The following is a 12605-nucleotide window of genomic DNA, read 5'->3' on the forward strand; positions in this document are numbered from 1 at the left end:
TTCCTTTCAATTTATTTAAGATTACTTTTTGGGAGATATTACCTTGTTTATCTATGATATCATTAATAAAAAAAATGTCACTTTCTATCCATTTTGGAAAAACAAGACTTTTACCGTTTAATTTAATTGATTGATTACCCCAAATAAATTGCTGTCTTATACATTTGAAATTTAACCCCTTGCTTATCTTGGAACTATTATGTACTTTATACCAACTTTTTAATGTTTCAAAATAAAATTCTGGCATATTTTTTTTTTAATTTGGTATGTCATATATATTTTCAGGGTTCATGTTAAATAGAACAAAGTTCGCTCCAGATTTGTTAAAGTAATACATGTATAAAGGTATACCCTTCCAATTTAAAAATTCTTCTGTTGTTAACCTTTTAACCCAAGATATATGGATTGATGTTATATAACTAGCTATATCAATTATTTTTTAACTTCAATCCTCATAATTATTACATAGAGTAGATCTCTTGATTTTCTCATTTTTGTTTTGCCAAGGAAAAGGTATATAGCATATGCCAGTCGCTCAATATCTTAATCTGAGCGTGGATATTGCGTGACGTGCAAAGAGTTGCTTGCTGTGCTATACTATTTATATGGGAGAAAATTTACGATCAGAACGGATCATAGCTCACTCCGGTGGGTGCTCAATTTCAAAAACCCAGACGGTCAAGTAGCTAGATTGATTGAGACACTGAGTGCTTATGATATGTATATTCAACATCGACCAGGTACCCAACACAGGAATGCTGACGCACTAAGTCGTGTTCCCTGTAAGCAATGTGGGTATACGTTAGACTGGCAGTCAAAAACGAGCATTGATTGTCACAAAACTGAAGAAAGGCAGGTTAAAATAGTTACTAGTTAGATGCCCGACCATGATAGAGACTGGACGTTGACGTTTTTATACAATGAAACGACCAAGACCTTAAACTAATTAAGCAGTGGCTGACAGATGGTCAAAGTTACAATGAGGTATATGGTAAAGGTTTCTTTATAAGGTCATTATGGAGTCAGTTTAATAGTTAAGAACTTCATGACGGTTTACTATTCAGACACTTTTACGACAATGAACGGAACGTTGTGAAATAGCAAGCTGTAATTCCATTGTCTGAAGGAAAACAAGTTTTAAACTTCTGTCATGATGCAAAGTATACAGGTCACTAAGGTATGCGTAAGACTTTAGAGAAAATACGTCAGTCTTACTATTGGCCAGGTTAGCAAGCTGACGTTAAAGCATAATATGTCGCTGGTTGCGATAGGTGTGCAATGAGGAAAATACCCAATGAAAAAGAAACGTGCCCCAATGGCCATTGTAGAGACAAGTAGTCCTATGGAAAGGTTAGCTAATGATATTCTTGGGGAACTTCCGGAAACTGAAAATGGGAATCGGTATATTTTAGTTGTTACAGACTACTATACTAAATGGACAGAGTCATTCCCTATGCCCAATATGGAAGCAAGTACTGTTTTTAATCAAAGCACTGCTCATACTGTAGGCTCTGGATCTAATGATGTTAAAATCAAACCTTCAGAATATGATGGCCTTACTCCTTGGATGGATTACTTATCACACTTTGAGATGTGTGCCCTTGTTAATATGTTGTCTGAACATCAAAAAGAGTTGTACTTGGCCGTGTCACTGATTGCACAGGCCCAAGCAGTCCTTGGTGATTTACCAAAGGAAACGAGACAAATCTTTTCAGACCCAGTATTTTTACTGGAGGAACGCTTTGCCCCGACCAGTCAAACGGAACTTAATCGCGTTCAATTCAAAGAACGGCGCCAGAAAGCAAGTGAAACGTTATCGGAGTTAGTTCAGTCAGTTAGACGACTGTCTAATTTGACATACCCTACTGCCCCTTTAGAATTAAGAGACACGCTTGCCAAGGAACAATTTTTGGAGGCATTAGTAGACTCTGAAATTAGACTTAGAATTAAACAGTCTCGTCCTAAAGATCTCAATTATACTATACGATTGGCAGTTGAGCCTGAAGCTTACACCAAAGCTGTGAGTAGAACAATGAAAAGCATAGGTCAATTACGACAAACTACGAGTGCCGAACAGACAGAAGCATCTAATAGTCCGGATACCGTAGTATCAATGGAGAATATGGCGACATGAATGCAGACAATTGAGAATAGTTTACAATCTTTAACGAAAGACATGATGCCGCTTAAGGATTTAAATGCTCAAAAGAAGTTCCAATCACGTGGGGAGACGTATAATACACAAAGCAACAGAAAAAGGGGTGGTCCTTGTTCTAGTTGTGGTGAAATAGGACACTTTGCAAGAAATTGTGCGAATAGTATTAAGAAACAAAATGTTCGGGGAGGATAAACGAAAGGACCTGATACGGACGGATCGGTCAAGACACTGAAGTCTGGAGAAAAGGCGGCAAATAAAGATAAAGGCGCTGTCATTTCAGCATCTGAGGATGCAGGAATGTATGTCGAGTGACTTATTCATGATATAATAGTCAAGTTTGTAGTGGATACTGGAGCTACATTAACTCTTGTTTCTACAAAAGTGTACGATCTTATTCCTGGCTTGTATAGGCCACATCTGAGTGCTACAAAGTCACAAATTAAGTCCGCATGTTGAAACTATTTGAACCTTAGAGGTAAATGCCATTTTAATCTAAATTTTGGTACAGAAAGGTTTACTTCAGAGGCCGTAGTAACTGAGCTACAAGTAAATGGCATTCTGGGTTTAGCCTTCATGAAGAAAAACAAGTGTCTGGTTTATGTGTCTGAAAACATATTTCACATAACTAACCTTGGTACATTAGGATGTTTCAGGGTGTTTTTACAGAATCTGTTACGATACCAGCTCGATCAGAGATAGTAGTTTCTGGGGAAGTTTGCTTGTCAGAAGGTCAGACAAATGATGTTTAATTAGAAGCTAATGAAAAAAAGGGGAAAGATTACATTTTGACGGCACGTTCCTTGATCAAATCAAATGACAGTATACCAGTCAGACTCATGATAGTAAAGAACGAGGATGAGACTATATTTCCGGGCACGACTATTGCACAGATGTGTGCAATCAGCCACGTAGCCGAATATTTGCCCTCTCAGAATGACGGACAAAAAAAAAAGGGGTTGAGGTCACATTTGCATGATCTTTTAAACAGAACATCTGACAAATTATCATGGTTAGAAAAACAGAAGGTCAAAAGTTTAGTGCAAGAATATGAAAGTCTGTTTGCTGAAACAGATTCAGACCTAGGTAAGACTAGTTTAGTCAAACATGAAATAGAAACTGGTAATGCAATGCCCATCAAAGAACCTCCTCGCCGCACACCTTTTCATTTATCGAAGGTTGCTAATGACAATATAGATAAAATGTTAGAAAATAGGGTTATAGAGCCTTCACGCAGTCCATGGGCTGTAGGTTTAGTTTTGGTAAAAAAAAAAGGACGACACGTACCGTTTTTGCGTGGATAACAGGAAACTGAATAGTGTGGATTAGAGGAAAATGAATAGCGTGACTATCAATAAAGACGCAAATCCACTGCCTAGAATAGATGAATCACTTGAACATCTTGCAGGCAACAGCTGATTTAGTACTCTTGACTGTTGTTCTGGATATTGGCAAGTTGAACTGGCCGAGAAAGATAAACATCAGACGGCATTTGCGACTAGAAAAGGGTTGTTTCAGCTAAGGTAATGCTGTTTGGGTTGTGCATGTTGTGCTGTGCTGCGCAAACGTTTGAGCGTTTAATGGAAACTGTTTTAGCAGGGCTTCAATGGGAGGTATGTCTAGTATATCTAGATGACATTATTGTTTTCGGCAAGAAATTAGACGATATGTTGGTTAATTTAAGGAAAGTTTTTGACAGATTAAAATCAGCAGGCTTGAAGATAAAGGCTAAAAAGTGTAACTTGTTGTGTTACCATGTGTCGTTATTTAGGACATATAATTTCAGAAGATGGTATAGCCACAGATCCTGAGAAAATTAAAGTTGTTTTTAGGTCTTTGCAGCTATTATAGAAAGTTCACTTAAAACTTTGCGTCAATTGCTTAATGTCTGCATATTTTTACTGAAAAAGGCAAAAGGTTTGAATGGATATCTGATTGTCAGCATGCATTTGATCTACTTAAAATAAAGTAAAAATAAAATATTAACACATCCGGATTTTAACAAAGAGTTCATCTTAGATACAGATGCTAGTAATGTCGCATTAGGGGTGTCTTATCACAACGTCATGAATACGGCAAGGAAAGGTTTTTTTGTTTTTTTTTAATAATTATTCAGTTTATTGCACTTTTGGTTGTAACAAATCCCCTTAAAGGTACAACTATCCCAGATAGCTTTATCCCTGTGTGTGAATTATCAAATGAAGCAAGGGATTCACAAGATAAACTTATTATAAGTTTCAAAAGTGGTTAATAAATTATTACAATCTATATAGTTTACAAAATCAGCATAGCAATAAATCCGGAAAACATACGTTCTCTCTGATTACGGTTTTCTACTTATTTTAATTGTATATCACGTGGTATAGATGTTTATTATGTATCTCGAACACGTGTATTTTATTCATTCTTGTATGTTGGAATATTCTTAACTTATTTGGTAAGTTTCAAATTTAATGAAATAACTGTTTTGTTTTCATTAACGATAACTTGAATGTGCTACAGAATACTGAGAAACTTGATGCATTAGCCTATTATGAGTATCAAACATTGATGACATTCTGATGGTGAGTTAACATGGTCGAAACATGGATAAAGACAGGGATTTTTTGATACTTTGTATAAAGTATTGCCAATCGTTTCGTGTAAACAGAGAAACCGTATACATAAAACATAAATGAAAAACATAATATTGCTCTACGAGTATAATGTCTTAACTTTCACATAAACAGACACACACACATCGTACCTACACACAAACTTGGTCACAAAACTAGCTCTCACACACACACTCTCTGTCACACAACTACTCAATCATAAGTGCTTGTACGCCTCACCTATTGAATTACATTGCGGTGAATTATATATATTTAAATGTTTCTTTCAAAAATTTACTGCATTGTCTTTCTAAGAGTATACTATTTTCATACCATTCTAAGAGTTCTAATTCAAAAACCTTGTATACATCTATGTACTTGTGTTTTAACTCTGATGCATAATTGTTTTTGTAAACAGCAAATAAAACAATTGTTAACAACACATTAATATCAAAATATGAACTGTCATAAATTTTGTATCAAGGTATTAAATTTTGCATTGATAAAATATGTGTACCTATTTTTATTTTATCTAGTAATAACCCAACTTTAATCCAAAATTCTTGTAAAAATTCACCCTCTTTAAAAAAAAATGATCATAATTGTCTACTTGGTGACATATGTGACATTGATTATCCTTCATTATTTTCCATTGATAAAGCAGTTGCTTACATGGTAATATATAATTGATCAATTTCCATCTAAACATTTTTAGTTTGTTATCAATTAACTGGTGAAATCATGTAATTGATTTGAGGAATTTAGATTGAATATTTTGTTTTCCATTTTATGAAATCAATAGGTGTGTCACTTTCTATACCTTTGATATAGTTATATATATCTTTAGCTTTTATTTTTTTTTAATGCAAATTGATTTGGCTTTGTTTTTTGTTTCTAAGTAAAGATTTCTGTCTATTTGAATTTTAGTTGAAATTGATTGATTTGATTTAAACATGAGTTTCCATTCCTTTTTAATTGCAGATTTAAGTTTAGAAAGTTCTGCTATCCAGTTTGATTTTTCTTTCAATTTATTTAAGATTACTTTTTGGGAGATATTACCTTGTTTATCTATGATGTAATCAATAAAAAAAATGTCACTTTCTATCCAGTTTGGAAAAACAAGACTTTTACCATTTAATTTAATTCATGGATTACCCCAAATAAATTACTGTCTTATACATTTGAAATTTAACCCCTTGCTTATCTTGGAACTATTATGTACTTTATACCAACTTTTTAATATTTCAAAATAAAATTCTGGCATATTTTTTTTTAAATTTGGTATGTCATATATATTTTCAGGGTTCATGTTAAATAGAGCAAAGTTCGCTCCAAATTTGTTAAAGTAATATAAAGGTATAACCTTCCAATTTGAAAATTCTTCTGTTGTTAACCTTTTAACCCAAGATATATGGATTGATGTTATAAAACTAGCTATATCAATTATTTTTAAACCTCCATCCTCATAATTATTACATAGAGTAGATCTCTTGATTTTCTCATTTTTGTTTTGCCAAGGAAAAGGTTATAGCATATGCCAGTCGCTCAATATCTAAATCTGAGCGTGGATATTGCGTGACGTGCAAAGAGTTGCTTGCTGTGCTATACTATTTATATTGGAAAAAATTTACGATCAGAACGGATCATAGCTCACTCCGGTGGGTGCTCAATTTCAAAAACCCAGACGGTCAAGTAGCTAGATTGATTGAGACACTGAGTGCTTATGATATGTATATTCAACATCGACCAGGTACCCAACACAGGAATGCTGACGCACTAAGTCGTGTTCCCTGTAAGCAATGTGGGTATACGTTAGACTGGCAGTCAAAAACGAGCATTGATTGTCACAAAACTGAAGAAAGGCAGGTTAAAATAGTTACTAGTTAGATGCCCGACCATGATAGAGACTGGACGTTGACAGATATACAATGAAACGACCAAGACCTTAAACTAATTAAGCAGTGGCTGACAGATGGTCAAAGTTACAATGAGGTATCTGGTAAAGGTTTCTTTATAAGGTCATTATGGAGTCAGTTTAATAGTTTAGAACTTTATGACGGTTTGTTATTCAGACACTTTTACGACAATGAACGGAAGCTGTAATTCCATTGTCTGAAGGAAAACAAGTTTTACACTTCTGTCATGATGCAAAGTATACAGGTCACTTAGGTATGCGTAAGACTTTAGAGAAAATACGTCAGTCTTACTATTGGCCAGGTTAGCAAGCTGACGTTAAAGCATAATATGTCGCTGGTGGCGATAAGTGTGCAATGAGGAAAATACCCAATGAAAAAAAAACGTGCCCCAATGGCCATTGTAGAGACAAGTAGTCCTATGGAAAGGTTAGCTTCTGATATTCTTGGGGAACTTCCGGAAACTGAAAATGGGAATCGGTATATTTTAGTTGTTACAGACTACTATACTAAATGGACAGAGTCATTCCCTATACCCCAATATGGAAGCAAGTACTGTTGTTAAAATAATTGTAGAGGAGGTACACATTTTAATATTGACGAATTGACTAAAAATAATTCAACAATATACATAATAAACATTGTTTGGAAAAGTCAACTTTTTTAAAGTAACTTTCTAAATTATGTTGCAGAAAAACTTAAAAACTGCATTTATTTAATATATATTTTTTTTTAATTTAATGTAATCATTTTACACAATATACTTTCCACTATTCAAATAATTGTTTTGTGCACTACTTTGTAATGTTTTTCACTGAAAACGTAGCATTGAGGTGTATTTTTCGGAATTTGCCGAGTATCACCGAAATGCCATGTGATAACGTTACGGAAAGGCATGTGATAACAATCGAAGCATGTGATAAATTTCTCATTTCAGCCCGCTAAACACCAATTCGAAAAATATGGAAAATACTTTAATTTAATGCTATTATCATACGGTAAAAATCATGTGTTATTCAGTCTAAGTATATGATAAACATACATACTTATTTAAGTTATGTCCACAAGAACAAAGTTTGCGCAAAGGTAATTCCACTAACTATTCAATGTGTTTGTGTCGTATTTATACTGTTAAAAGATGCACTCGATTAAAATCAATTGATTCGCTTCAAAAAGTTTCCTTTTGTTTTCATGTCTTTATTCTTAAATTAGTAAGTATGAAATATTTGATATGTTCATTAATTAATGTGTATATTATGTTTTTGTTTTGGAGAAAACGTTGCTAAGTTGTAAAACTTGTGTCTGATCCTTTTGTCATTTTGAACAATAAAATATGTTAAAACTAAACTATAAAAGGTATATCATCACATAAATGGGCTTGGGAACTACAAGAAAGATTAGAGGATGCACATTCTTTTGTTAGGCAAAGAATGCCCGGAGAATGAGGAGACAAACGAGGTATCATGATCTCCAATTATCATAATGAAAGTTCTAGATCTGTCGATCGAGTTTATGTATACTTCCCTGTAAGGAAAACGGGAAAATCTCCAAAACTGACTTGTTTTTGGAGAGGACCTTTCACAATTTTAGACAAAAGTGGTGACCTTACATATAAGGTTGACCTTGGTAACCGAGGGACCCCGCAGATCATTTATATGGATAGGATAAAACTCAAGCACAAACAGGTGTTGAGAGGGGAAATGTATGAATGCATTGATAATCACCAAGTAACAGAACCACTTGAACTTGATGTTTTGGATAACAACATGGATACTGTAATAGATCAGGATGACAGAATAGGAAAGAAGAAGAAAGTGGTCGCCGTAAAAGAAAGAGACCAGCCTGGATTGCCGAATACGTAGTGGAGTGAATTTCAGTTTGTGTATAGATATTGTTGAATTTTGTTTTGTAATCGTAAATAAATCATGCGGGACGCATGTAGATTGAGGCGTGGGTTATTTTATGTTTATTGGTTGTTAAGGTAACAAGCAAGAAGAATCTTGTTGTTCATATGTATATTTCATGCAGAAGGAAGGGTTGTGTGGATTAAAACGTTTGGCGGGAAAGTCAGTGGTTGGTTCCAAGGGTATGGGGGTGTTTGAGAGGTACTCTTGTGTTCGGTATCGGGAACATTTAGAGAACATCCCTATCCAGTAAATAGTGAATTCGCTCTAGAGTATATAGGTGGGCGAGGAAAACAAATCGGGGTCTGTCGATGTTCTTACAGAAGAAGATCTAGACTAGCTTACAATAGGGAGTACGCTACATAGCTGTACGATTAATAGGAGGACAACTTGTACTGGGGACAACTTGTACTGGGTACAAGTTGGTCTAACATTGAAAGTCGGTAGAGCAGGAGGACAGACTGCAACAGTCCGCATTGTTTGTTAATGACAGACTGTCTCGCTCGGAGGACAAGTTGTACCAGGCCACAATGTCTGGTAGTGACAGACTGTCCTACTCGGGGGACAAGTTGTACCAGCCCGCACTGTCTGGTAGTAACAAAGCGTACCAACCCGCACTGTCGTATAGGACAGATTGTTTTATTAGGAGGACAGACTGTGTTATAATTTTATTTGTGTATATATAATTGTTTTATTGTTCATTGTTACTTTGTATCGTCAAGGAGCTACTGTATATATTTTGGTTCATATTGCATAGCATAGATAGTTATAGTTGTTGGTATTGACGTATTGTTTGTGGACAACTTGGATCCAAGTATTTACTGGAACGTTCGTTTAAGATATTAACGCCTGGTTATACATTACAGTACTGTTAATTTTACTTCGTAGTTGTAAAATTCACTAATGAAATGTTTTAAATCTGTAATTAGTGACAAATTGTACAGTTCATTTAGTTTGTCATATTTCGTCTATTGGTTATACTTTTTAGTTTCAATAGCACAAAATAGGCTATGATAATGAGAAAGAGAACTGATCAATGGCGGATCCTGAAATTTTAACCAAACTAAGCCACAATCATTATTGGGGTATCTAGTTTCAAAAAAGTGTGCGATGACCCCGCCTGCCAACCAAGATGGCCAAAAAACATAAGGGGTAAAATGTAGTTTTTGGCTTATATATCTCTGAAACTTAAGAATTTAGAGCAAATCTATTATTGGGTAAATGTGTTCATCGGGTACAGATTTATCTGCCCTGTAATTTAAAAAAAAAAAAAAAAAAAAACATCAAACAACCTGTTGTTGGGTTGCTGCCCTTGAGTTAGTAACTTTAAAAAAATCTTGCATTTTTGGTTAATATCTTGAATAGTATTATAGAAAAGCATAAATTGTAAAGAGCAAAGTAAGATCATTCTACAAATAATTCAGTATGAACAAACTGTTCAATTTGGTCCCTTTAGGAGTGTTTGCCCTATATGGTAAATTTTTGAAATATTTTACAAAAACCTCCTCTGAAACTACTTAAATAAATTTAACCAATCTTGGCCACAATCATTAGGGGTATCTAGTTTCAAAAATGTGTGGGATTACCCTGCTTACTAACAAACATGGCCGACATGGCTAAAAATTGAAAATAGGGGTGAAATGCAAGTTTTGTTATAATTGATTTTTTAACAGTTATGAATAGAGGAAATCTGAAAGGAGCAAATATGTTCAGAATAAATAGCTATACCAATTGTCCATACACGTCAAATTTTACCGTTTTTATTTTTATTTTTGCCTATTATCATGAAAACAATTATACATTTGTTTTTCTTTATGCCTTATATTATTTAAACTATAATAAATACACACTTTAAATAAGTCTTTTAAAACATGATAATTTTATCCTTCCAATTTCCTAAAGTGTCAAATTTTGGAGAAAGCTGTTGGTCGTGTCAATTGGAAACTCTTTTATGTTGATTAGGACGCTGAAAAAAAATATATCTGGAAACCAATTAGGCAATATTTGCAGTATTCCTTTGAATATTGCTTGATATCAACTCGATGAGTTACATGTATTTGAATTCTATTTAATAATAATATCGAGACATAATAGAGGAATTTGGAATGCAGTTTGATAAAGACATATCGTTTAGTACGTGGTTGTCGTTTTATTATGTTATTTTTGAAATAAGAGAAAGAGAGAGAGAACTTTGCTAGCAATTTTCAGGACATTAAAATATATACATATACTAGTATTAAACTTTTATACATGAAAAAGGTATAAATAAAATTTCATTTTATATATTCTTGTGTTTTTACATTAGATGAATAAACTTGTCATATTATACCAAACTTTATGCCAGGTATATCTGACAATATTTCCTGTGGATATTTTTCGTTTTGAATTGAAAAAAAAGTTATTGAATATGTTTCTGTCAATATTTGTCAGACAATCAATCGTTTCGACCATTCCAGTTAAAACGTATGTAAAAGTATATATATAGCTCTTATCTGACATTTTTTTTTCTTTCTTTCATATTTAATATCAACTGATAAAACAACAAATTTGAAAATAAGGAACTTTTGGTGAAAGAGAATTACATTTAGACCATTTCAAGTTAAAATTTACTTGTCCATGAGCTTTCGTTTAAAATTGAAAATTAATGCGCATCATAGTATACTTATTTTAGATTTCCAGGAAATTTCCGATTCTCAGAAAACCAGGAGTTATTTTTAGTTGTACTTGACTTCCGAATGTTAACATCAGTTTTCCGTTAATGTAAAAGACTCAAGGTTAAAGCATTAATCATTGTTTCGAAAATTAGCATGTAGAAAGGTGATACATTAATGATTCAGGATATACCTGTTAATATGAAGTAAAACTAAAGGTAAAATATGAAAAAAGCAGTGAAAATTGCAAAGTTTTTATAAAAAGATAAGGATTTTAAATTGGTGGTCTTACACTCGTACTACTTACACCTGTGATCATCTATTAAAGAAAATTAATATGGAGCACATTAAACCGCAATGCTGATGTGAGGGGTTCAATCATGAGTCGTTACATTTTTTCGGAATAATCGTGTCACGATTAATTGCTAGTAATTAAAATGTTTTTGTTGTAGCTTTTCTTCATCCTTCTCATACATATTTTTTACCGCCGTATAGTATACTGCGAAACTGGGTCATACTATTTTCATTTTTGCGCAGTTGCTTGTTATCATGCATGTTATGCGGAATCATCTTTCATATTAAATAACATTCAGATATAAACTAATCTACATTTATCATTTAATAAGATAAATCGACATTTTAAACCGACGTAAAATCATGCATGTTACCTAGAGATTCTTATAAATATTTCTTTTTAAAAATAAGACACCATGTGGACACTTAAATACTATTTTTACCTACAAATCTAGCTAGCTGCAAAAAAAATATATATATAGGTCAGGAATGCGTAATAGGGCGGTATTTGTGTTAACTGACTTCCTATTGGTTTTCTTCATATAAAAATAGACCGAAGCTTTCCGGCGGCCAGAAATAGTTGACGGCACTATTTATATATACGTGTGTGTGTATACATGCGTTCTATAAATAGATTGAACATTTATAATGTGTTATCTGTCGATACACACATACTAATTGTCTTTTTTTCTCCGCTGTGCCACTGTCACTCTAATATAATTATAATCAAGTTAATTATTTTCAGTTTGTTGTCTTAATACTGACGTATATGCTATAACCATTTAATGAGGGTAGTAATGGGGGTACCTTCATGACGTATAACGGTAACAATTCTTGCCTAATGACGTTAATGGTAATTTTTAGTGCATGACCAGCCCAAATAATTATAACTTCTGGCAAGGCTATTTTAAATTTTTTCTGTGACGCCTTCCTACGACGTCTCAAAGTTCCCTCCAAAATTTGCTCTCAAACTCCAGACGTAAAAAATGGCTTCAGCGTTATAACGTCGTAGGAAGGCGTCCCAGAAAAAAAATAGTCTTGTCAGACGTCATAATTATTTGAACTAGTGCATGACGATCAAATGTACACTTTCT

This window comes from Mytilus galloprovincialis, chromosome 10 (assembly GCF_965363235.1).
Source record: "Mytilus galloprovincialis chromosome 10, xbMytGall1.hap1.1, whole genome shotgun sequence".
NCBI lineage: Eukaryota > Metazoa > Mollusca > Bivalvia > Mytilida > Mytilidae > Mytilus > Mytilus galloprovincialis.